The following is a 27,496-nucleotide window of genomic DNA, read 5'->3' as shown; positions in this document are numbered from 1 at the left end:
TAGTTATTTTAGCTTCCCTGATTTCCTTCAGGTCTCAGCTAAAATCTTACTTTCTGCTAGAAGTCCCCTTCTCTCCCAATCCTTTTAATCTCAGTGTCTTCCCAATAATAACATCTACAATTTAATTATCTATACCTTGTTTGTACATAACTGCATGTTATCTCATAAGACTATTGTCTTCTCAAAAGCAGGGATTTTTTGGTTGGTGTTTTTGATTTTATCTCCTCAATGCTTAGTACTGTGTGCTCAACATAGCAGCTAGCTAATATTTGTTGATTTGTAACTTCCTGAATCAGAGACACAGCTATCAAGGTCATATAATGCCCAGAAAGGCAGATATAGGAAAGAAAAGTACTATACTAAAGAATTAAGAGTCAATTTTCCCTAATAGACAGTAGGGAATCATAATGAAACACTGTATCATTTCACAACTAGAATAACAGAATTAGAACATTAAAGTGTAGTGAATATTAGGACAAGATAAAAGACAAAAATACTAGATCACTAGAGAACCCTATTTTTTTTAATAGTGAAGCAATTTGAAAAAAAATTTCTAAGAATATTTGTCCTCCAAGGGAAAACATTAATAAGAAAATTTTATTAATGCTGTAGACACAGAAATCATACAACAACAACAAAAATTGAAGTGCTAGAAATTAAGGTCAAAATACCAATATAGGAAACAGGACTATGATAGAAAACAAGTCAAAGTTTATTGTGCTTAGAAATGTAATCAATCATTTCAAAAGGGAAGGAAAACAGGGAAAAGAAGAACAATAATTTACTGTTAGATCTATGTGATACTAATTGTAGCTCCAACATATTTATTTGTTTTGTTGTTGTTGCTTGTAAAATTTTCCCTTTAATTTGTGACGTTTGGAATTTAGCAATGATATTCCTATATTTTTTCTTTGTAGGATATGTTTCAGGTGATCATTGGTGGATTTTTTTGTATTTGTACTTTTCCTTCTTGTTCTATCATTTCAGGACAATTTTCTCTAATTATTGTAACAAGGTTCTTATTTTTTTTTTTAGTCATATGTTTTAAGTAGTACAATTATTCTCTACATAAATTGTTTTTCTTATGAGATGTCTCATATTCTCTTCTATTTTTTCATTCATTATGTTTTCTTTTATTATTTCTTGGCCTCATAACTTCAATAGCTTCCCTTGATTCAATTCTAATTTTTAAAGATTGATTTTCTTCCTTAAGGCTATGAATCACCTTTTCTAATTGGTTGACTTTCTTTTCATTTTTCTTGGATTCTTCTTATTTTTTTTTTTTTTTTAATTTCGTCAGTCTCTCTCATTTGATTTCTAATGTCTTTTTGAGTTCTATCAATTCTTTTTGGGCACTCAACCAAATGACATTATAGTTTGGATTAAGAAAGGTCTTTTTTATACTTCTTTCTCTGAAGATGAATCCAGCTCTTCTCTCTTCTCACAGAAACTTATCTAGTTGGATTCTTTCTCTTTTTACTACCCATTTTTAAAAAGAGCTTATTAGTATAATCATCTCCAGTTTTGGGGTTGAGGTGGAGCAATCTTTTGGCTTCAGATGTTTCTTTAGTTTTCCCTTCTGGCCTGAAACTCCTAACAAAGAACTCCACCCTCCTGTAATTACCCATAGCCAGCAGCTTCTCTGCCTCATTGCTTCTACACATACTGGGCATGTTTCTTTTCACCCAGAGCCATATCTCAGCAGTACACTTGGGCCTGGCATTTATTATGTCAAATCTTCCTAGACTTAGGCTTCTGGCTCCCATACTGTCCTGGAGATAAAAAAAAAGTTCCTGTAGTTGGGGCTGACACTACCTATGAACCCAGATAACTCCAGAATTTATCACCTGCTGTTTCAAAGGAGCTAGCTTTGAGGTATTTACACTTTGTACAGGCCAGACCTCAATCTTGTGGTCTTTTTTTTGGATCTTCTCAGGATGTCCCAGGAGGACCTGCCCCAACTGTTATTTGTTTATCACTATCTGTGTTTGCCCTGAGGTGCAATTTTGTTTTACTTGTGGGGTAAATCTGCAGAGATTAGAATTTTTCTGACCTACTCATCTTCCAGAATTCTCTCCACAACTATTTGACTTTTGAAGTTATTTCCAGCTCTTAATATATAACAATTTTAAAAGCTTGTATTACTTGGCACAGAATTATTAAATCATAACTAAGAGCATATATACAAAATTGTTAAAAATAAAACAATACAAAAATCCATTAGTATTCAAATTCATCAAATAACAAATATTCTTGTTTGCTTAGACCTGCTCTCAGAAATCCACTTCACTCCTCTTAGTGAAGATACAAATTACTTGCATAAAAATTGACAAATGTTAGCTTATTTGTCTTGACTTGTGTTGAAGTTATTATTGCTGCTAAAGTTTAGATTCCATGTTAGATAGACCTTCATTAGAAATATCATTGCCATTTTTTAAAGTGATAAAACAAAAACAGGAAAGGGAAAATGAAAGTAAGATCTTTTTTGGTGGGAGAGTGTTGCTGTTGTTATTGTACATGCCACTCTTGCTGTTGGTTTTGCTGCTGTTCAGTCACATGCTATGTTTCATGGCCACATCTGGAGGTTTTTTTTTGATTTTTTTTTTTTTTTTTTTTTTTGGCAAAGATACTGGAGTGATTGTCATTTCTCTTTCTAGTTCTTTTTATACATGAAGAAACTGAAGTAAAGAGTGTTAAGTGATTGGACTAGGATCACAAAAGTAGTAAGTGTATGAAACCACATATGAATTCATGTTTCAAATAGATTTATTTTTATTTTTGCTTTATTTGAGATCATAATTTCTATCCCTGATCTTTTCACTTTAGCTCATATGTAATAGATTTTTGCTCCAGTCCTTCATTTCAACTCAGTATATATCTTTGTGTCCCAAGGATGTATTTTCTGTACAACTTTTTGTTGGATTTTGATTTCCAATTTATTCTGTTATCTATTCATTCACATTCACTGTTATGATAATTAATGAGGCACTTACTTCCTATTTTTCTCTGTTTATTCTTCTCTCTTTTTATCTTATGTATCCTCTAAAGTCTGTGTTGCTCTCAATCACTACCTCCCTCAATTTATTCTGTTGTCCCTCACATATCTCTATTCCTCGTTCCCTCTTATTTCCCTAAGAGGGAAAAAGAATTCTATAACAAACTTAGTGTGTATGCATCTTCTTCCCACTTTGAAATAATTGTGATAATAGTAAGGTTCAATAATTGCCCACTATCTTCTATCTTTCCATTTTCCCATCCACTATAAAAGCTCTTCCTTGTGTGACTTTTTGTTGGAAAATTTGCTACATTCTGTCTCTCCTGCCTCTTTTCCCAGTGCATCATCTTTCTTTTTCACTTCTACATCTTTTTATGGAGATGGATTCCAACATAATCAGTTCATACCTATGCCCTCTGTCTACACAGTGTTATTTTAAGTTTTTCTCTAATAAGTACAAAATTCTTAGTAATCATATGTCATTTTTCTATATAAGAATATAAACACTTTACCTCCATTGAATGCATTATGGTTTCTTTTACATGTTTACCATTTTATGTTTCTGTTGAGGCTTGTTGAAATGTCAAATTTTCTAGTTAGCTCTAGTCTTTTCATCAGGAATGTTTAAAAATCCTCTATTCCATTAAATATTCATATTTTTCCTTGGATAAATTATAGTCAGTTTTGCTGAGTAGGTGATTCTTGGTTGTTGCTAGGTCCTTTGTCCTCCAGAATATTATGTTTCAAACCCTCCACTCCTTTAACATAGATGTTGCGAAATCTGGTGCGACACTGACTTTGACTCTATAATTATATGAATGGTTTCTTTCTGGATTCATGTTATATTTTCTTTTTTTACTTGGGAATTCTGGTAATTTTCATTTCAATGTATACTTTAACCTTTAGTTCTAAAATATCAAAGAAGTTTTCAGTGATAATTTTTTGAAATATGATGTGTAGGCTTTTTTTTTTTTATTAAGGCTTTCAGGTTATCCAATAATTCTTAAATTATCTCTTCTTGATCTCTTTTTCTCCCCATGTTCAGTGTCAGTTGTTTTTCCAAGAGGCTACTTTATCTTTTTATCTTTTTTAGTCTTTTGATTTTCTTTTATTTTTCACTGGTGTCTCATGGAGTCATTAGTTTCCACTTACCAAATTTTAATTTTTAAGGAATTATTTTATTAAGTTAGCTTTTCTATCTCCTTTTAAACTTTGCCTATTCTGTTTTTAAAGAAATTCTTTTCTCTGGTGAATTTGTGCCTCCTTCACCATTTGGTCTATTTTGCTTTTTAAGATGGTATTTTATTGCAATATTTTGTGCCTCTTTTAACCAAGCTGATAATTTTCTTTTCATAATTTTCTTGTATTACTTTCTTCTCAAAATTTTCCTCTATTATTCTTCTCTCCTTAAATCTGCTAGGAATTCTTGTTGATCTTGGGCCAAATTAATATTATTTTTTCTGAGACTTTGCTTATAGCTGTTTTCTTATCACCTCCTTCTCCTAAGGTTATGACTTGGTCTTTCCTGTCACAATAGTGATTTTTTTGTAGTCAAGTTATTTTGAGTTGTCATTTGCTCATTTTTTCATGTTGTTTTCACTTTCAACTTTATGTTAAAGTTGAACCTGCTCACTTGTGGTATGGAATTACTATGCCAAGCTTCAGGGTTTTTGCACTGCTATTTTCAGAGTTAGTTTTTAAAATCTTCAAGTCTTCAGTGCTTCCAAAGTGGTGGGAACAATCATAGCAGCAAAAATCAATGCCAGTAATGGTTCCCCTGTAATCTCTTCCTGACCTGGTAGTTGTCTACCCCTCTAACTATCTCTATACAGAGAAGTCATGAAGCTGTTATTGCTGTCATCATGATTACCTCCCAGACCTACTGCTGGTGTTTCTGCTGTTTTATGAGCCTGTGTCCACCAAAGTGTTGTAAACCTCTCTTGTTATCCTCCCAAGTTGTTTTAGGCTAGGAAAATATTTGCCTTGGACCTTTTGTTGACTCCAATGCTCCAAAATTTTATTTGATCTTTTATTTTAAAGGTTTCTACAGGGATATTGAGAGTTTAACTGAGACCCAGTCAGTACTTTACCGTCTTGGCTCCACCTCCCCAATACTTATTTCAAACACAATTATTTCTTCTAACTCTTTAATAATCCCTAACTTCTAAGCATACTCTCTAGATGCACTCTCTTCAGATTCCCTTTGTAGTGTATTAAATAAAAAGACTAACAGAATAGGATCTTTCTCCCAGATTATTTCCACGTGAAGTTTAATATGTAATATGAGAACAAATTTATCTTTTATTTATTTTGTTACATGTTTAGTAATTAATAAATATTTAAATCTGATCTCCTCTAAAAGAATGTAAGCCTATAATCATTCTTTTCTTTGTATCTTTAAACTTTAGCTCATTGCCTGGGACATAGTGGGTGTTTATTTGAACACTATTTGACTTTAAGTTCTTTCCAGTTCCTAATATTCCATGACATAAGTTAGTTTACAGATAAGATGGATTTCAAACTGAATTGAAAGACTGTCATATTCCAAAATTTTCATCATAAACATATTTTGGTTTTCTCTTCTTGTCTCCAAAGTTTTTACATTTTCATCTCCTCCCTAACACATACACACACAAACACAATGAAAGGAAACAAAAAAAAATGAACATCATACCACTGGATAACTTGGTTTTTTTCTTGCATCAACTAGAAAAATTCTAGGACTTAAAGACTCTCATGGCTCTCAGTGTGATATAATAGAATTTCTTGTCTCTTCCTCATACTATTCTTTCTTTTTGCTCAAGGGAGTCTTCTATAAGTCTTTTTTGCTCTGTTCCCCTGCAGATTTGTTATTCTTCCTCTGACTTTATGATTAACAGAGAAGAACCTCAGCAAAGCTTCTCAAGCTTTAAAAACATCAGAAATAATTCAAAATAAAATTTTGATGGGTAAAAGTAAAAATAACTCATCAAGAAAAGGATTTCATAATTAGTGTGATTAGTGTAGTTTCAACATTAAGAAGAAAAGGCACTATATATTTCCAGAATTTATAGATTTTATTTCAAACCCAATATCATAACTAGGTCTACCCCAGCTAATGTGCTTAAGTACTTCTATATCAAGATATGTTTGGAAAATAATAACACAAAATAGAAAATAATGAAAAAATAGTAGTGTTAGTATAAGTAATATGTATATTTGTATTTAACCTATAACATATTTATATAAGGCATGTATATATTCATATACATACATATTTTGATCTAGAAATCTCTATTTCTATAATTTCAGCCTCATTATTCCTGTGGCAATTATCTAATGTCATACACCCCCCACAAATATAAAATACATATTGCATGTATGTATGTACACATACAACACAAATAACAAGGTTTTATCTTCATTCTTTGACATTGTATGAACAATTTGTAAAGCCACCCCCTTTGATTATAGTTTCTATGATATCATTTTAAGGATCTCTTTAGAGAAAAAGCATTATGTAAAGCACCCAACTGAAATAATCTCACATTATATCTTTTGACAATGAAAATCATCTGTTTCTTTGGTGTTTGCTTACCTTTTTCTTTCTTTTGATTTCACACATATATACATATACATACACACATCATTACACGCGGTTACGTTGCATTTTGTTCTATCATATAGTTTTCTGTACTATGAATTGGAGCATATTTCCTACATATAGAATACCTCTCTCCTACAATATAAAAAGGCTATGCCATAGCTGTTATGTGTTGCCATGGAAGGAACATGATAATTATAGTTGTTATATTATATGGCACTTTATGTCCTCTGTGATATTTTTTCACTTGATATTCTTGTATGTTTTTAATAGTCCTGTATGCCATATAAAATACTATAGTAAAATCATCATCATCGTAGCTATTTTTATTACTGGATTTCCTTTCCAACATATGTCTACTTCAAATGATTATTTCTATGGGCATTTGTTTATTCTGTAGTTTGCTTGATTAGAAAAGAACATACTATAGTAATATTAAAATTAAAATTATGTAGCATGCATTTATGTCATAGCTCAGAATTTTAACTTATATAAACGATTTTAAAATAGCAAAAATGTTAAGGTTATCAGATTATGGTATATAACAAACAATAAAATATTTGTGACATTTTAAAATAATTTCTAAAAGTGCTGCTGATAGCTTATTTTAAAATATGTGAAGAGATCCCTCTACTGTCATCTCAGTGTCATATCATCATGATTAATTGATATAGTTTCAGTTTTCTTCCCTTAATGTGTAGTCTTTTACATATTCAGCAGAATTTTTTTTGCATCCAGAAAAATAAAATATTAATTTTAGAGATAAAATTTGGAAAAACAAAACATATGCCTAATACTTTATTAATAAAAATTTAAAACTAGGCATAAAATTTATTAGGATTATGGAATGGTAAGAAAGAAGGCATTTTAGTACATAATGAGTCTAATATTTAATGATGTATTTGCTCTTCAGAATCAGTATATACATTTTTTGCTTATATGCTTGACAAAATAAATCACAAACTACTTATTATGCCTGGTATGATTTACCTTTACAAGATCAAAGTATTGGTTTTTGATCATGATTTATCTTTACTACTTCTGATTCCCAATTTTCTTTATATACTCTCACTCTTCATCTGTATATATTCATTATATCAATTTTTATGTGTTGTCTACTGACCTTCAATAATCAGATTTTAAGTATCACTCTTTAATTCTTTCAGTATGATATTTTGACTATACTTGATTTCCAGCCCCAATCTTTTATTCTTTCCCTAGATATTCAGAAAGGGTTCATTTAATGGTTGTCTATCTATCATTAGGAGTAATACTTTGTAAAATATAGAAATTTTTAAGGAATTTATTTGGATAGCAATTCTTTCTCAGCAGCAAAGTTCTCATAACCTAATTCCTTTTATATTATTCCTTTTATAAAGGCCTGCTATTTTTAAATTACATGGCCCGTTCAATTTATAAATGGGACTATTCTCTTTAACTTTTCTTTTATCTTCAAAATCTTTCTTAAAAGAATTATTTCCTTTTGTACTTTTCTTCCTTTTGTTAACTCTAGCTATTTTGAAAGTCTTAAGGAATAATGTTACCTATCTTAAAAAAAAAAAAAATTCCTTTTCCAAGTTTAATCGAATTGTCACAGTTTTATTAATTGTGTATCAGCAATAGTGGACAATTGAAATTTATGCCTAATCCATTGGACCTTATGTGTAGGGATTCTTTGAGATTCGGATTCTAATTACTGTATTGAAACATTGATTGAAATAATTAATCTTTACTGTTAAATTTGAATTTGATTTCTAAGGAAGACATTTTTCTTTCTATAATTTTTAAAGTAGTGATACAGGCTGAGTTTAAAGTGACTGAAATATAAAAGAATCTTAAATTCAATATATTTATGTTCATGAACTCCTTTAAAAGTCCTTGAAGAATGAGCATGTCTTATATAAGCATCTGCTTATTTTCCCCCACCCTTGAGCCTTTAGTTATAGAATCTAGATTTACAAAGAACTGTGAGAAGAGATATTATGACATAGAAAATCTTTAATTTAGACTCAAGAAAGTTGGGTTTCCATCTTGTTTCATATATTAATAATTGGAAAATTCCAGCAAGTCATTTTAGCTCTCTAAGCCTCAATGTTTTCAAGTATAAGATTAGAGATGATACTATTTATATTTCCCACCAAATATGGGCATTGCGAAGAATATATTTTTTGTAAAAAAGACCAGATTTGAATATAGACTTCCTTTTTCCAGGTTCTAAGTTCTAACCACTGTATCACCTAGCTGTGCTCCTATTACCTGCTATGTATTTAAGTTTTCAAAGATAGTTATTATGTGGCCTCCATTATTATCACATGGTAAAGGTAATGCAGATCTTGTAATCCCCAATAAAATTAGAAAACAGAGGCATGGTGTGTTAAAAGCAATTAAAGAGAAATTGGGCTTCCTGCCAAGAAGACTTTTTGAATGGAAACAGACTACCCAGTTTTCCTATAACTGATATTGAAAAATCATGATCAAATAATGATCCTGAAATCTAATGAAAAATTAGAGTGTCCTCTTCCACTTAAGAACTTCCACAGAGCATCAGTATTCTGTCCTCATACCCCCATCAAGAAAAGATACTGTGATAGTACCAATTTTTTTAAACTCAGTATTCCTGATTTCCTTGACTTCATTGGATCTAAATGGCTCTAGCTTCCTAGTCTTAGGGGAATAAATGGTCCTATGTTGCTCTAAAAATGGGTGGGTGCCTAACACCAGATCAGATACTGCATCTTGATGACATATTGAACAAATATATTCCCAAATGTAAATAAGAGGAGCTGTGTTCTGAGAAGTTAAGTGCCATAGTATCCTAGTTGTGTCTGAACAATATAAACTTTTGTTCAATGATTCACAAGGACCATATTTTATCTCAACATTAAGAAGGTTTATCTCAACCTTAAGTACAAAGTAAACTGCAGCTCAACTTGAAACTAATAGAGCCATTTGTAACCTTTTGTATATGGAGAAAACATGAGAAAAAGGATTCCATGAGATATCCCAGAGTGGTCAAAATGCCCTATTATCAAAACATTGGACATTTCAAGGATGGAAACAGGCAGTTACCAAAATAGTACCCAGCAGACTAAACTGCAACTAATGCAAAGACCTGACCAGAGATCAGGGATAGTATCTTAAGTTCTTTAACAATACTAGAGAGAACTTTAATTATGCTGTGCTTTGAAAAACAATGATCCAGGGAGACTGGGAAAGGACAATTACCTCCATCAAAAAGGAAGAGGGAGTGAGCCTGGTACTGGCATCAAGCTTAAGACCAGGAAATAAAACTGTAAAAGAAATCAAAGAAAATGACCTCAAGTATCAAAAATATTGCAAATATAATTCCATAACAACTGACAACAGACACTAAAAAGAAAATAAATTAAAAAAACAAAAACAAAACAAAACAAACAAACAAAAAATGACAGGAATACCTAGAAGCAATGAAAGAAGAATTTTACAAAATTTGAAAAATTTTTACAAAAACAAACAACCCAGCTCTTGGTGTTTTGTTTGTTTGTTTGTTTTGGTTTGTTTTTGTTTTTTGTTTGCTTATTTTGTTTTGGTTTGGTTTGGTTTTTGAGGCAATTGGGTTAAGTGACTTGTCCAGGGTCACACAACTAGTAAGTGTTAAGTACTTGGGATCACATTTGATCTCAGATCCTCCTGACTCTAGGGTCAGAACTCTATCCATCATACCATCTAGCTGCCCTTGAAATAACAGTTCTTGAAGCAAGATTTTGAAGGAAAATTAAAGGAGAAAACTTACCAAAGGAAAGAAAAAGTAAATGAATAAAGCATGGATTAAACACTCATCACATTGATAATTGTATTCTGTGTTGGGGATACAAGTAGAAATTTAGATAATTTCTGCTCTCAAGGAGCTCACATTTGTTTTTTTTTTAAATATTTATTTTTAATATACATTGCTTTATGAATCATATTGGGAGAGAAAAATCAGAGCAAAAAAGAAAAACCATGGGAGAGATAAAAAAAAAAGAAGTAAACATAGTATGTGTTGATGTACATTGTTTCCTTAATTATTTTTTCTGGATGCAGATGGCATTTTCTGTCCAAAATCTATTGGGATTGCTTTGGATCTATAAACCACTGAGGAGAAGTAAGTCTTTCACAAATTTTTGCTGTTGTTGTGTTCCATACATCCCGGTTCCCCTTGTTTTGCTCAGCATCAATTCATGTAAATCTTTCCAGGCCTTTCTAAAATCAGCTTGTTCATAGAACAATAATATTTTTAATAGAAAAATAATATTCCATTATTATATTAATTATAATGATATTTATATTTGTAATACTATTAACAAAACATTTATATTACATATTATGTGTATATATATATATATATATATATATATATATATATATATATATATATATAAAACACTATTCCATGTACCACAACTTATTCAGCCATTTCCAAATTGATGGGCATCTACTCATTTTTCCCTTTCTTTGCTACCACAAAAAGGGCTGCTACAAACATTTCTGTACATGTGGGTCCTTTTCCCTCCTTTATGGCCTTTATGGGATACAAACTTGGAAGTGGCACTGCTGAATCAAAGGGTATGTACATTTTTATAGCCTTTGGGCATAGTTCCAAATTGCTCTCCAGAAGGGTTGGGTCATTTCACAGCTCCACTGACAATGCATTAGTGTCCCTGTTTTCTCACATCTCTTTCAACATTTATCATTATCTTTTCCTGTCATCCCAGCTTACATTCTAAAGGGAGAAGGTTTAGCCTGAAGTCAGATGAAGAAGAACAAGGGATTTTAGGGTACAATAGCAAAGAAGATATTAATGCCTCTTCTTCTATATCTCTTTGATTAAATATCAAATTCTAATGGTAAACCATTTACCAGAGTCAAAGATTTGAGTGGCAAGCATAGCTGAGTATTTCATAGCTGATAATAATTAAAACATTGCTTTTATTGTTTATGTTTTCCTGTTTCTGATCACTTTATTATAGATGAGCTCATTAAAGTCTTCCCAGATTTTTAATGAAACCGTTTCTGCTGGAATTTCTTATAGCCTGATAATCTAATGGTAGATTACCCCAATCATATACTACAATTTATTCAGTCATTTCTAGCAATTGATGGGGATCCCTTCAACTTTCAATTCTCTGCCACCATACAAAAAGAGCTGCCATAAAAACTTTTGTACAAATAAGTCCATTTCCTCTTTTAAAAATCTTTTTAGCATATAGATCTAGTAGTATATATACTTAATCAACTTGAAGATGTTGAATGATGTTGCGGTACTAATATTCTAATGGGGGGAGAACTCTATTATCTCTAAGTTAAATAAGGTGAAAAATCCCAGAATTTCCAAAGGGAGAATTAGTTTTGTTTTGAGGAGTTAGAATGAGAAGGGAAGACATAGTAAAAAATTCACTAGTGTAGAAAGAAGGAAGCAGAAGTCTTAATTTCACATATTATGGATACATGAGAGGAATATGGTGTGAAATAAGGTGTGGGGAAGGAAGTAAGCATCATATACATCTCACTTTTAATTGAAAAACATAGAGGAAGATTGTATACACATACAGTTTGGTATAACAATATATACACCAATCTAGGAGGGGAATTGAGAGAACCCATAGGAGTTATTAGAGGCTTGAAAAGAAAAGAATCAAAATGTAAATGGATGTCTTAATGTAAAAATCATATGTAAGGTGATATCTCTTAAACAATATTAGAAGGCACTGTGGGGATGTGATGTATGTGAATGAAATGAATATCCTAAATGACAAAGTTAATAGATCTTTTGAAGTACTGAGGAATACAAAATACTGGTCATACAGGCTGATAAGTACTATTTCCTGTCTTCTAGAAATTCTTCCCATTCACCTTGAGATCAGAAGTTTATCAGAAGTTTATAAAATTGATGCTTAACTACAAAGTCTTATACATTGATTATGGTTCTCAAATGCCTATCTTTATTATCCCATCAAATGTACCTTCCTCTGTACTCTCTCCTTTATTATTGACATCATCCCCCATTTTCTTGGTTATTTAGGCTAACAACTTATGTGACATTCTTAATTGTTTTGTTCTCATCACCTGATTAGCCAAATTTTTGAAAACACATGATGATTTTATCTGTGTAATATCTCTCTCACACACACACACACACACACACACACACACACACACATATATATATATATATATGTATATATATATATATATATATATATATATATATATATATACATATATATATATATATATATATATATATATATATCACTCTTTTCTGATTTTTCTACTACTATGGTGAAAGCCTTGATTACTTTATACTTAGTCTCATTTAATAATCTGGTTAGTTGCCCCATCTCAAGTCTCTCTCTCCTTTGTTCATCATTCAGCTATCAAATGCTCTTTCTTAAGTTCAGGTATCACCAAGTCTCTTCTCCCACATTCAACAAAGCCCAGTACCATTATTTCAGAATTTTAAAAATCTAGCAAAGTTTTTCAGAACTTTTTTTTTTCCTAACTTAAGTCTTCTTATACCTTACTCACCCTCACATCGTCTATAATTCAATCAATGATCCTGGCCTGCTTTCTTCTTCTTGTACAATACACTCTAAATTTTGATATCATGCACATTTACTAGCTGTCTCCATGCCTAGAATATTTTTCCTCTTCATCTCTATATCTTAACTTCCTTCAAGTTCCAGTGAAATCATACCTCCTTGAAGAATTTTTTACCAACCCCTTTAATGCTAATGCCTATGCTCTGCTGGTTATTTCTAATATATCCTACGTATCTTGTTTGTACAAATTTGTTTTGTGTGCTTTCTCTGTGTTAGACTGAAAATTTCTTGAGAGCAGGAATTATCATTAGACTTTTGTATACTGAATGCTTAACACAGTATCTAGCTTATAATAGGCATTTAAATAAGTTTATAATTAACATGAGGGAAATGCATAACTATGTTAAAATGTCACATTGATATGGCAAATACTATTGAAATTATTAAATAATCAGAACTGAAGATTTCTACTTTTATACAAAGATCAAATATAAGTATTGAATTACATAATAGGAAAAATATAATATATTTTAAATAGTATTTTTTAATCTTAATTTTAAATAGTATAAATGAACTCAAATAGAATTTTAAATAGTATAATTTAAAATATTATGCATATATATTTAATAGTATAAATTCTAAATATATAATTTAAAATAGTGTAAATTAACTTATAAATGGAATTTTAAATAGTATAATTTTAAATATTATGTATATATTTAATAGTATGCATTTTAAATATATAATTTTAAATAGTATAAATGAACTCATAAATAGAAAAATCAGAGATGTTAGCTTGCTCAAGAAGAAGACAAAACTTAGTTTGCTGCTAATAAAACATATTTACACTATTTGGAAGTCTGTCTGGACATAATTTCTTATATAACCTTGAAATTGAATCCTATCTTCTCTACTTTCTCTAAAGGTATTATACCTAAACTATATCCTTGGCCATAAAACCTATTAAAATTCAGTCCACTAGAAAGGAAATGACAAACAAAAACTCAACACAAAGGAAAAAAAAAAGTTGATAACCAAAAAAAAAAAAAAAAAGTTAATTTAAAATTTGTAATCTAAAATTCCATATTCCAAAGAACTTTCTTGAGGATTCAAAAAAAAAATCAGACTAAATGTTTCAATCCTCAATGTGCTTCCTATTATCAAGTTTTTGGAAATGTTCATTAAGTGCACACTACTGTCAAAGGAGTCTTAGAAAACTCAGCAATGGATTTAAAGGATGTAACATTAACTCTTCCATTGCTAGGCAATCACACATGAAATTTCACTGTAAATGATGTTCCTTAGGCTATGGGGATATGAAATGGGTCTTTTCTAAGTAAAGTAGCTAAGTAACATTAAGAAAATGGCTATGAAAGCAAAGTTAATGTTCTCAGTTCCAACCGCTTAGCAAAGGCATTTAAACAAATAGCATTCTTACTGCAAATTTACTGTAACATGGGAACTCCTTTACCATGCTTTGTTGGAGATGCCTTCATTCTCCAAATAACAATAACAATTAGTACCTTCTAACTTTGAAGTGTTTCATAGACATTAACTAATTAATACACGACATAATTGTGAAGTGATTATTTTACCCATTTTACAATTAGGAAAACAGTAGGAAGGCAAGGCATTTGGCAGAAACTAGAAAGATGTAATAAGATGTCAGAAATCAAGAATTTCCAAAATTTAGCAATGAGTTTACATTGTTCTTTTCCTTATTTTCAGATTTTTTAAATTTGATTTTTATAGCAAACATAAATTCCCAAAGATTTTTTAAAATTATTACTTTAAAAATTTACTCTCACTCTAAATTAGCGCTTAAATCCAAACATCCCAAATGCTGGCTGGTTGAATTTTTTAAAAATTCATTATTTCTGGAGACAAATCATAGTGATAGATTTAATTTTTTTTTCTGGGTACATTGGGTGCACCTAATATTTTAATAGTTATGGTTGGTTTTGTAAGAATTATTATTTCATATAGCATTTTATTCAGCTAATATATATTATGTACCTATCATATTTCCAGTCAGACATTTAGAATTCAAAAACAAAAATCCATTAAAGAATTTTTTTGCTCTAGAGAAATAAATAATATATGTAAAGCTAAACAAATACATACATATATATATATATATACATATGATGTATATATGTAAATGTGTGCATATGAAATTTAAGAAAAAACTCAGAAAGGAGAGATCACTAATATTGAGGGAAATCAGGAAAGAGAGTGTGGTACAAAATGGGACTTGAGTAGAGATTTGAAGACAGCTAGGGATTTCAAGAGTCAAAGGAAAAGAGTCTCTGCAAAGACATAAAAATAGAAGAAAAAGGCTGTGTGTACAGAAGATCAAGAAAGTTGGGATAACCAACAAAATTAACATGCCTAACATAGAGCATGCAGGCAAATAAGATGAATCTTTGGATTCAATATTAGCTAGCTATCCAAGATATAGAAACAACATAATAATAAAAGTCCAAATACTATTCCCTAATAGATAAGTTGTTAAATTATATAAAGTAAATATTCACAAAAGAAGAATTAAAGAGTAATAATAACCACATGAAATAATGCTCCAAATCAACAATAAAATTCACTAGAGATTTTTTTCCTAAGTCCTCAAAATGATAAAGATGTGGAAGATGTGAATAGTCAGTATTGGAAAGTTAGAAACATAGTGAATTCAGTATAGTATTAGTATAACCATTTAAAATTAGAATTATGCATATTACATGACCAGAATGCTCATATCCTCTAATCCAGAGGTTCCCCAACTCAAAATATGCCTCAAGGAAATAACTGTTAAAAGCAAAGTCCCATTGAATACCGAAATATTTTTAGTAGCACTTTTTGTAACATTAAATAATCATGAGCAAAGAAGATATCCATACCCTGGGAAATAACTAAACAAAAAGCACATGCATGTGATAAAATGTTACTATGTTGTATGAAACACTAAATATAGAGACACAAGAAATGCAATAGGCATGACTAGGCAGGGTCACACTAGCACAGTGGGCAAACCATTAGCTTCAGAAGCCCCACTATAGAAATTCTGTGAGCAGAATCATCTTCTCCACCCCAAGAGCACAAGTCAATTTTTAAAAAGTGAGCAAAAAGAAACACAAAAAACCCAACTCCCACCCCCCAAAAAAGCCCTGAACATAAAAGAATACAAGGATGGTAATAAAGATCAAAACAGAAATTCAGAGGAGGAGAGCAATGGCAAAATGCTTATATGTGAATCCTTAATAAGGAATATGAGTTTGTCTCAGACCTAAAAAGTACTCTTGGAGGAGATCAAAATTGAAATCATAAGAATGAAAAAAGAGAAGAAATGTTACATGCTTCATTGAAAAGCAACTGAAGGGCATCAAGAGGGCAGGAGAAGGAATTTAAAAATTATTGGGTATCTGAGAAACTGGGAAAGAAAAAAAATTGGGAAAGGAAATGAAGGTTATGCAAGCTAATTTTGAAAAAAAATAGTCAACAACTTGGAAAAAGAAGGACATAAACTGATTAAAGATAACAATACCTTTAAAAAATAGAACTGACCAAATAGAAGAAAAAAAAAAAAACACTTTACAAAACAAGTAGAATTTTAAAACAGAATTAGCCAAATGGAAAAAATAGGTATAAAAGCTTGTAGTGTGCTTTCTAGAGCCCCCATGCTGGGATGCCAACATATACCATCTGGATTAGCTCTCTAGAGGATCTCGGGATCAGCCTGAGGCTTTGATCTTAGTGGAGGAGTGATGAAAGCCAGACACTCATGAGGATGTTCAAAGATAGAGTCTGTTTATTTCAAGTCCTTTCAGCCCTTAAATACCTTAATATGATTACATCATTACAGCACACTAAGCATGTGCCAACTAAAGAACCATTACATCACCACATCACATTGAGCAAGTGCTAACTATAGTTGTAATGTTCTTTGATTTTCTGGAGGTCTTTGGGGGCAGCCTTCTTTTCAAAAGAGCATCACCACAAGAATAGCCAGGTGACCAAATCCTTTATTGTCTCCTTTGCCTGGTGCTCAACTAGCTTTCTTATGGCCTTCAGAGGGGACTTGATTTCAATGGAGAAAATGCAGGAGGCCAGGCCAACCATTAAGAGCCTGACCAAGATGGAATTGAATCTCTCTGGCTAATATGCTCTATTCTAAGTATAAACCAATCATTGTATTATTAGGAAACCATTATTTGTTGTAAGATTCAATCAATCATATTGAAATTAGAGAGCTATTAAGCACCATGCTAAACTAGATAACCATTGTCTCATCAATTCTTCTGACTTAACACCTTGTAAGAATCCTTGTTTCAGAGTTCTGGCCCATAACAATAGTAGCATTACATCACAAATGCTAACTATAAACACCCTGTTATTGATATGGAAATGTCTCTCTTTACTGTAAGTATCCCTTGCTTCACTTAGAACACAGGTGGTCATGCTTTCCTTGACTTCTCAGGAAGGGTGAGAGCTTTTAGGGTAGATGGAGAGTCAAATCATACATTGTCAGCAGATTTCCTCTGGGCTAAAGAGTCTTACACCTTACCCAGAGTTCTCCCACTATCTGTGGCCCTCTACAAAAGATATTTGAAGAAAATAATTCCTAAAAATTAGAATAAGCAAGTTGAAGCAAGAACCAGTCAAACAAAATTAAAAGAATGAAAAAAAAAAGAAACGTTATACACCAAATTGGAAAAGCAAGTGACCTGAGGGCATAAAATATCACAGTCAAATGCAGAAAATCAGAAATATTAAATGCATAATTTTTAGATCATGATAAAATAAAAATTTTATGTAAAAAGAGTCATGGAAAGACACATTAAAATTAATTAGAAAGTAAATAACCTAATTGTAAAGAATGAATGGGTCAAAAAGAAAAAAAAAAACATAATTTTGTTTCTCAAATACATAACAAACTGGGGCATATTTATGAGAATATAAATAATTCCTAAATTCCTTGATTCAATTAAATAGTCAAAAGACATGAACAGGCTGTTTTCAGGAGAACAAATCTCTGGAAAAGGTTTTGTTTCTCAAATATATAACAAACTGAGGCATATTTATGAGAATATAAGTAATTCCTAAATTCCTTGATTCAATTAAATAGTCAAAAGACATGAATAGGCTGTTTTCAGAAGAACAAATCAATGCTAAGTAAAATCATATGGACAAAATGCTCTAAATTATAACCGATTAGACAAATGCAAAATAAAACAATTCTGAGATACTACTTCATACCCATTAGATTGGCTAATATGACAGTAAAGGAAAATGATAAAGGTTGGAGAAGATGTATGAAAATTGGTACATTAATGTATTGTTGATGGAGGTGTGAATTAATCCAACCATTGTGGTACATGACTGCAAAGAAATATAATTGTGCTATAAAAATGATAAACAGTTGGATTAAAAAAAACACATGGAATTTCATGCATTTATGCTAAGTGAAGTAGGCAGAATCATGAGAATATTGTTCACAGTGATGAATAGTTTGCAGTGATCAACTATGATTGACTTACTTCTTTTGTCAAAACATGACTAATATGGAAATATGCTTCCATGACTGCACTTATATAACATATCAGATTGCTTGCAATCTTGAGAAGAGAGGAGGAATAGGAGAAAGAGCTGGAAGGAAAAAAAAATCAAACTCAAAATCTTGATAATAAATGTTGAAAACTATCTTTATATGTAATTGGAAAAAAATACCATTTCAAAAAAACTAGAAAAATAAGCAAGCAACCTACAACAATAACAACATTAATGATAATAATAATAATAATGGAAAGAACAGCAACCATTAAAAAAAGAGGAGATATTTCTGATATTTGAAGTTGGAGAACTATTTACTAGAATTCACTGCCATAGTGGCTTAGCTAGTTCTTTTTCTTGACAGACAACATATCATTGTCTCAGAGAATAAGACTCAGTTCTATGTAACATTCTGTTCAACAGAGTTCAAAAAACTTAAGCAATTCCTGAATCTCTGATTCCTGAGTAGGGAATCTATCAACTGAGTTGAATAAATGTTTTATCTTTGGTTGAATATCCTTTCCAAGTTCTGAATAGCTTTTTCTATCAAGGTATAAGCATACTTTCTTTTGACAATTGTTAGATAGCCAAAAATGTTTCAATTTTGTTTTAATATAGAATATAAGATGCCATTCTAGCCTGTTAAGTTTTAGCTCATTAATAGTTATCCTCTCTTCTTTGCAAATGAATTGTTCCACAGAATGGTGTAAATTCTATATGGATTGTCCAAGGTAGTAAACAAAGTAAGACAAAAAAAAAAAAAAAAAAAGAAATTGTTACTTCTCTATCCTGAATTCATCTGGGGAAAAACAACAGGAAAACAGATGAAAAGAAAGGGTTTTAGGAAATAGCTTGTGCAGGAGGGTGTATCTGAAATGAGATGAGGAAAAATAAACATTTTAGATTTGAAGATATGGAGGAAAGGCATTTCATACATAAAGGACTGCCTAATCAGAAGAATGGAGAATAGAGAGGAAAGGCATTTTTACATAAAGGACTGCCTAATCAGAAGAAAGGAGAATAGAGATGAAATGGCAAAATTTTGGAGATTGTAAATTGGATAATTTGTTTAGAATTTAGAATATATGAAGAAAAATAAAGGTCCATAAATTAGAAAGACAATCTAGAGTCAGATTGGGAAGAAGTTTAAATAGTCACTAAAAAAGTTTGTATTTTATACTAATGCTATTTGTGAGCTACTAGAATTTACTGAGCAGGAGAATATAATTTGCCCCTTAGGAGTATAATTTTGGAAACTGTGCAGGGAATGGGTTAAAGAAGGGTGAGAATGTAGTTAGGTATTCCAGTTATGAACTCATAGATTAACAAGTCAATTTATTCCAATGAATTCAATTCAATAATCTATACCAAGTTAATGTGATGAATGTCTTTTAAAAATTATTCTGTTGAGAGGGAAGTGTTTTGACATGGTAAAAAAAAAAAATTAAAAAATTAAAAAAAAACCTAAAGAAAGAAAAAACTCATAGCCAGGATTAATAATAAAAATAGCATTATCCATAACTAAACTTCTGCTTCATCATTATAAGAACTTAAATTTATTTTGCTTCAGTAAAAGTGGTTCCCTTGGTAATCAAGGTGGCAATCTGATCGATTTCTAGGATGAAATTATTTATTGCAGTTGACATGTACAATTCTCAGTTAGTGTTTCTGTGAGAGGGATTTACAGCTAAGTTTATTTTGTATTTTTTCTTGACTCTTTCCTTATTAAACTAGTAAGTCCAGAAGCTAGATGTTTAACTCTTTACATTATTAAGAAATCATATTCTTTTAAAAAAAGCCTAACTTTTCCTTGACATATTTACACAATAGAAAAAAAGAACAGAAAATTTAGGAAAGGAGTCAGCTGTAACCCATGGAAATGCACAATGATTTATCATTTTGTTCTTATAAAACATTTTCATCAAAATATTTCAATTTTTAAAATTTTGCTTTATAGATGACATGCCCCCATAGGTAGGAAAATTAACTGTTCTTTAATCAAAAGAAGCTCAAAAATTTTTGGGCTATTCATGGACTTCCTTCTGTGTGTGTGTTGTGAACAAGCTGAGTGAATTGTATGTTAAGCATGCAAAATTTTGCAGTTCTATCCACTTATAATATGTAAATAATTGATGTCTTCTCAGAAGAATAGATATGTGGAAGAATTAAAAGAAAAAAAAAACATTAGTGATTAAGAACAGGCTTGGAAATTACTCTTGTATTATCCTTAACACTTAGAACTTATTTTCCAAAGAATATTCAGCAGTGGTTATTAGACTAAGTTTAGAACTCAGTGAAGATCTATAAGGGTCATAGGTATCACGGCAAAAACAAAGAAGTTATATTATTCTGGTAGCAGATATGAAACAGACATGTATGTAGTATTTGAGCAATAAACTGTCTTTCACTGCATGTCACATAGATAAGGAATACTGAGATTTTCCTCCCACTATTTTGGCCAAATTAGAAAATATGATCATAAATATTTGCTTCATATAAACCATTTATACAGCTATAAAAACAGTTCCTATTAATTTTTAAGAAGTTTTCTTCAGATAATTTGTTTCCTTTTCCAAACTCTCTTGCAAAATTCTTATTTTCTTTCCCCATTTTTCTTTCCTGTTTTAAGATCCATTTTGAATTCTTCCAAAAGAGCCTTGTGAGATGGAGTCCAACTCAATATCAACCTTTGGGGCTTCATCTGATGATGATTTGCCTTTAATATTCTCAGTGTTTGAAGTCTGCTCTCTGTCTCCATAAAAGCTATCTATGGTTAGAGTTCTTTTTGCTTTTTTTAATTCATTTTTTAAAAGATTGAGGTCTGCTGTTAGAGCAAAGGGGATATTGTTCCAAACTTCTTGTACAAAGAATGGATTTTTTCTGCCCTGGGTCAAGGCTGCTGACTTCCTTCAGGTGCTTGGTGGGTGTGGCCAAATGCCACATTATTCTGGGGTTTAAAGGCTTTCTGAATTCTATATTTGCCTTGGCTGTCTCACAGCTAATCTACTGATCCACTGGATTAATACCAGGACAGAGTATTTAATGCTTTTGTATTTGGGCTAAGAGGCTCCCAGTAGATTCCGTGTTATGAAAGTCGCACTGCCCTAGATCCCTGTGCTGCTCCTGAGCTTGATTTCCTCCTCCTGTGCCTGATTGAAACATACCTTTTCTAAAGTTCTTCCAAAATATCTTCTGCTAGAAATGTGTTATACTGTAATCTCAGAGAAACTGAGGCAAGATAGAGATTAGAGAGTTTTTAATATTATTTCTGGATTTCTGAGAAGGAGAAATTGTACTGAGGGTATGCTGCCCCCAGGGCTGATGTCCAAACCATGTGAGTTCTCAATGACATAATTATAGCTCTTAGCTCAGCTAGCTAAACAAAGGCAGAGTGGTGGAGTCCAAACTCTGGTGAGCAGAAATCTCCAGGAAGGGACCATCAATCTGATTCTGACAGGTTGGGAGGGTAGGACCATAAATTCTAACAAAATGGAAGTTAAAGAGGTGACCAGCTTAGAGCCAGATAATCTGGACTCCCCCTTATCTTGAGTTTACACATTGACAATTTATAACCTTAGAATAAGAAGCCCTGAGTCATATCAGTCTTAATGAACCAGAGAAGGGGTTTGCAACTAAGGAGATTGAGGCAAAATAATTAGGAAAACTGAGTCAGGACAATAAAAGGGAATTATGGCACAACAATAAATATTTGTAGTTTTGTCACTCCAAAACCAGTTCAGAAGCTTGAATTGGTATTGATCTGAGGGACTTCAGGAAGAAATCAGATAAAGATTTACCATCTTGGCTCCACCTCCAGTTTTCATTAATTTTTAAACTCTTTTCTGAATTTAACTTTTAAAATGTCAAAATAAATTACATTTGGTTTTATAATAAAATAAAAAAGACCATTTAATAAAGCTATAAACATTTATTGAGTGTTTACTATGTTCCAAACACGAATAATAATGTGTCTTTTCCCATTCTTTTTATTTGTTTAGATACCTCTGAAATTGTGTATATTCTTTCCATTTACCTACTTAAAATGAAAGTGTTTTGCTTCATTAAAATATTTTTAAAATTTTTATAATTTTCATATTTTTCATTCTGACTTGCAGTGCACAATTAGTCTTCCACTTTACTGCTTGTAACATGGATTTCTTAGATATTTGTTAGTATGTGTTTAAAGTTTTTGTTTTTTATAGATGCTGTTGTTATTTGTCATTACAGAGAATATGCAGAAAATCAATCTAAAAAAAAGGATTCCCTATTTTATAGTAATAAATAATATTTCTGGGTAAAATTTCATAGTTTTATAATTTCTTATTATATTGTCATTGTGTACTCCTATAAGAAGTATTTGTGTTACTATATTAACTGTTTGACTATGAATATGTCACTTAGCCTTTGGAAGCTTCAGATTCCTTACCACAAAGCAAATACATTTAAAACTAATCCTAGTATCTTCTCACTCAGCATTTGGCACTTTCCTACAAGTCAGTTTATTTATACACATGCATACTTACAGTGATTATATTATTATTCATGCTATTTTTATTCATAGTTTAGTTTTTCTGTTTATCTCTCTTGATACTGTTACTCTTTTCCTATATTTTTGAATTCATGCTTAAAATTATTGTGCTATTGGAACTTTTTAGAAGATTATTTTTACCACCATTATTGGGTCTGTATCATACAGAGACATCTCTTATATACAGATACATACAGATAGATCTCTTTCTCTAAATTGTAATCGTTCTCTGGGAGCAGATTTCTTGTAGGGCTTCTGGAGGCAGCTTTAGTTTTAGTTCAGTTCAATAATCCCAAAATGCAGCCAGGAGTTAAATTCCAGATCCTTTATTGTGTCCTTCAAAATCCTGAATCTTTTCCTGGGCCCAGTTAGCTTTCTTAGAGGCCTATCTCTCTCCATGGTTCCTGAGAGCTCTTATCTGAATGTCTCCAGACAGCACAAAAGTGGAAGTTGGAAATGAATCTTGACTCTGAATCTCTTTGAGTTTCCTTCCAGTGGGCTTGTCCTTTTATATGGTCTTTTAAAGGTGTGAAAGGTGTGAAGTCTGAACTAGAGAACTGTTAAGTACCATGCTAAATTAGACAATCAACTTAGCACTTTGTAAAAATCCTAACAATGCAGAAAAAGATAAGGACCGACATGGGCAAAAAATGTTTATAGCAGTTCTTTTTGTACTAGCAAAGAATTGAAAAATGATTACAAGACCATCAATTGGAGAATGACTGAATAAATTGTGGTATATGAGGATAATATTATTGTTCTATAAAAAATGATGAACAAGCTGATTTTAGAAAAGGCTGGAAAGATTCACAAGAACTGATGCTGAACAAAAAAAGCAGAACCAGAAATATATTGTACACAATAACAGCAAGAATGTGCAATGATCAACTATAAAACAATTGGTTCTTCTCAGTGATTCAAAGTAATCCAAATAGACAATGGACTTTGGAAAAAGCCATCTGCATCCAGAAAAATAATTGAATGTAAATCATTCTATGTTCACTTCTTTTTTTTTTTCTGTTGCTTTTTAAAAATCTCTCCCATTTTCCTTTTGCTGTTTTTTCTGTCCAAACATGGTTCATAAAACTATGTGTATTAAAATTTTAAAAAATAATACATAATTAAGATTATTCAACCACTCCTTTCAAAGCATTTAACTGTTTTAATGATACTTTTTAAACAAAATAAATGGAATTTTAAAAAATCATAGTTCAGATAAATAGCAGTGGAGGAAAATCAGGTAGCTGCTCAAGATCTCCTAGCTTACCTTGAAAACCACATGATACCAAGTCTCTGAACAGAGTCTGATGGAATGAAAACACTCTCCAGCTCAAGACTGACTGAAAAAACTTCAAGAAACTTCAGTCTCATTGGGGTGAAAAGGGTATTCAGCCCAGGTGAGACAGATTCTGGAAAAGCAGGTGAGAGGGACTTAATCAAAGCAAATCAGCAACTGAGATCCTCAGTCTTGGCACAATAGAGGAGCCAATCGTTGGAGCAGCTCAGAAGGCAAATTGTGGGAAACCAGGCTATTTACTAAACAGAGAAGGCAAAGCTATTCCCTACAAACAAAAGGGACCTCTGTGCTGAACACAAGGCTCAGAACTACACAGAAAACTTAGGACAGTACTATTTTTACCCCAGGGGCAGAGCTCTACCTTAAAAGTAAAAAAGAGGAAGTACCAAAAGAAAACAAAATACCAAAAGAAACAAAAAAGAACCTTGAACATAGAAAACTATTATGGTGACAGGAGAGACCAAAAAAGAAACTCAGATAAGGACAGAATGTCCACAGAAAAAAATTCAAAGAATGAGATAAATTATTCTCAAGCCCAAAGAGGCTTTTTTGGAAATGCTCATAAAAGAAGGCAAATAAGAGAGGTAGAAGAAAAAAAAAATGAGAAAACATCTCAACACTATAATCTTTTTTTTTTTTTTTTTTTTTTTTTTTGAGGCTGGGGTTAAGTGACTTGCCCAGGGTCACACAGCTAGGAAGTGTTAAGTGTCTGAGACCAGATTTGAACTCGGGTCCTCCTGAATTCAAGGCTGGTATTCTATCCACTGCGCCACCTAGTTGCCCCCTCAACACTATAAACTTAAGCAAAAAATACTGCAAGCTGCCAGATAAAAAAAACAATTCAAATATCAAGGAACAACAATCAGGATTATCCAAGATCTGTTAGCTTCTACAATAAAGGATCAGAGGGCCTTGAATACCTGGGGTTACAACCAAGAGTTAACTACCCAACAAGACTCAGCATCATCATCATCTTTCAGGGGAGGAGCTAGAGCTTCAATGAAGTAAGACACCACCAATCATTTCTATAGAAAAAAACAGAACTAAACCAAAAATTTAATCCACAAGAACAGGACTCTAGAGAACCATTTAAAAGGTAAACAGGAGAGGGGGGTAAAAAAATTATGTATATATATATATATATATATATATATATATACACATACATATATATATATATGTATATGTATATATATATATACACACATATATATATATATATATATATATATATATATACACATATACATATAGGTTAAACTGTTTACATCTCTAGATAGGAAAACAATATTTGTAACTCTTGAGAACTTTGTCACTGGAGCAGACAGAGTGTTCATATGAACAGAGCGTTTGGGTAGGAATGGTCCCTGATATGATGACATCAAAGAAAAAGGCATTAAGGGGTGGGAAAAGGTCTGCACTGGGAAAAAGAGGAAAGGGGAGGCATAATGGGCCAATTAACTCATACAAAGAGGTGCAATTGCAATATTGGGAAAGAAGGGAGAGGAATGAGCATTGTTTGAAGCTTGATTTCATGAGTTTTGGCTTTAAGGGGGAAGAAATTTATCTAACACTATAAAAAAGTAGCAGGAGAAAGAGAAAAGCTAAAGAATGGGGCAGGACAGAAAGAAGGGCAGAAACACCAGGGGAGAAGGTAAGAGTAGGTGGTAAGGGTTGATGGAAAATAAGGTAGTGGGTGGAATGGGTTAAAAACACATTACTAAGGGAAGGAAGGAGGAGTGATAAGAAATAAGGTAGTAGGTGGAGCAGGTTAAAAAAAAAAACAAAACAAAACAAAACAAAAAAGTAAGACTGAGGACTACATAACAAAACCACAAAACCCATGGAATGTAGTCAAAGCAAACCTTAGGGAAAAGTTTATATCCCTAAATAGCTACATAATTAAAATAGAGAAAGAGGAAATCAATGAATTAGGCATGTAACTAAAAAAGTTAGAAAACTCCCAATTAATTACCAAATTAAAAATTTTGAAACTCAAAGGAAAGATTAATAAAATAGAGACTAAGAAAACTATTGAACTAATAAGTAAACTAAATTGGTTTATAAAAAAACAAAACAAAACAAACAAGCAAAAAAAAAAAAAAAAACTAACAAAATATATAACCCTTTGGATAGTTTTCAGAAAAAGGACAGGAAAAAACCCAAATCACCAGCATCAAAACACCACCAATGAAAAAGAAATTAAAGAAATAATTAGGAGATATTTTGCTCAACTATATAGCAGCAAGTTTGACAATCTAAACAAAATAGATGAATACTAACAGAAATATAAATTGTCCACATTAACAGAAGAGGAAGAGGAAATAAAATATGTAAATAATCCCATTTTAGAAAAAGAAATTGAACAAATCATTAATGAACTCCTTAAGAAAAATCTCCAGGGCTAGATGGATTCACAAATGAACTCTACTAAACATTTCAACAACAATTAATTCCAATACTATGTAAAATATTTGGAAAATTAGGTAAAGCAGGGTACTGCCAAATTTTTTCTATGACACAAATACTGCACTCATACCTAAACCAGGAAGGGCCAAAACAGAGAAAGAAAATTACAGACCAATAACCCTAATGAATATTGATGAAAAAATTTAGAATAAAATAATAGCAAAGAGATTATAGCAGGTTATCAGCAGGATAATACACTATGATCAAGTGGAATTTATACAAGGAATGCAGGACTGGTTCAGTATCAGAAAAAAACTATTGTCATAATCAGCCATATCAATAACAAAACAAACAAATCATATAATCTCAATAGATGCAGAAAAAGAATTTGATAAAATACAGCACTCATTCTTATTAAAAATACTAGAGAGCAAAGGGAGAAGAGGAGTTTTACTTAAAATAATAAGCATTATCTATCTAAACCTACAGCAATTATTATTTATAACAGAGAGAATCTGGATACATTTCAAGAAAGATGAGGGATGAAATAAGGATTCCCATTATCACCACAATTATT

This window comes from Sminthopsis crassicaudata, chromosome 3, assembly GCF_048593235.1.
Source record: "Sminthopsis crassicaudata isolate SCR6 chromosome 3, ASM4859323v1, whole genome shotgun sequence".
NCBI classification, from domain to species: Eukaryota; Metazoa; Chordata; class Mammalia; order Dasyuromorphia; family Dasyuridae; genus Sminthopsis; species Sminthopsis crassicaudata.
The sequence above is the reverse complement of the archived record's forward strand: the minus strand, read 5'-3'. Positions refer to the sequence as shown.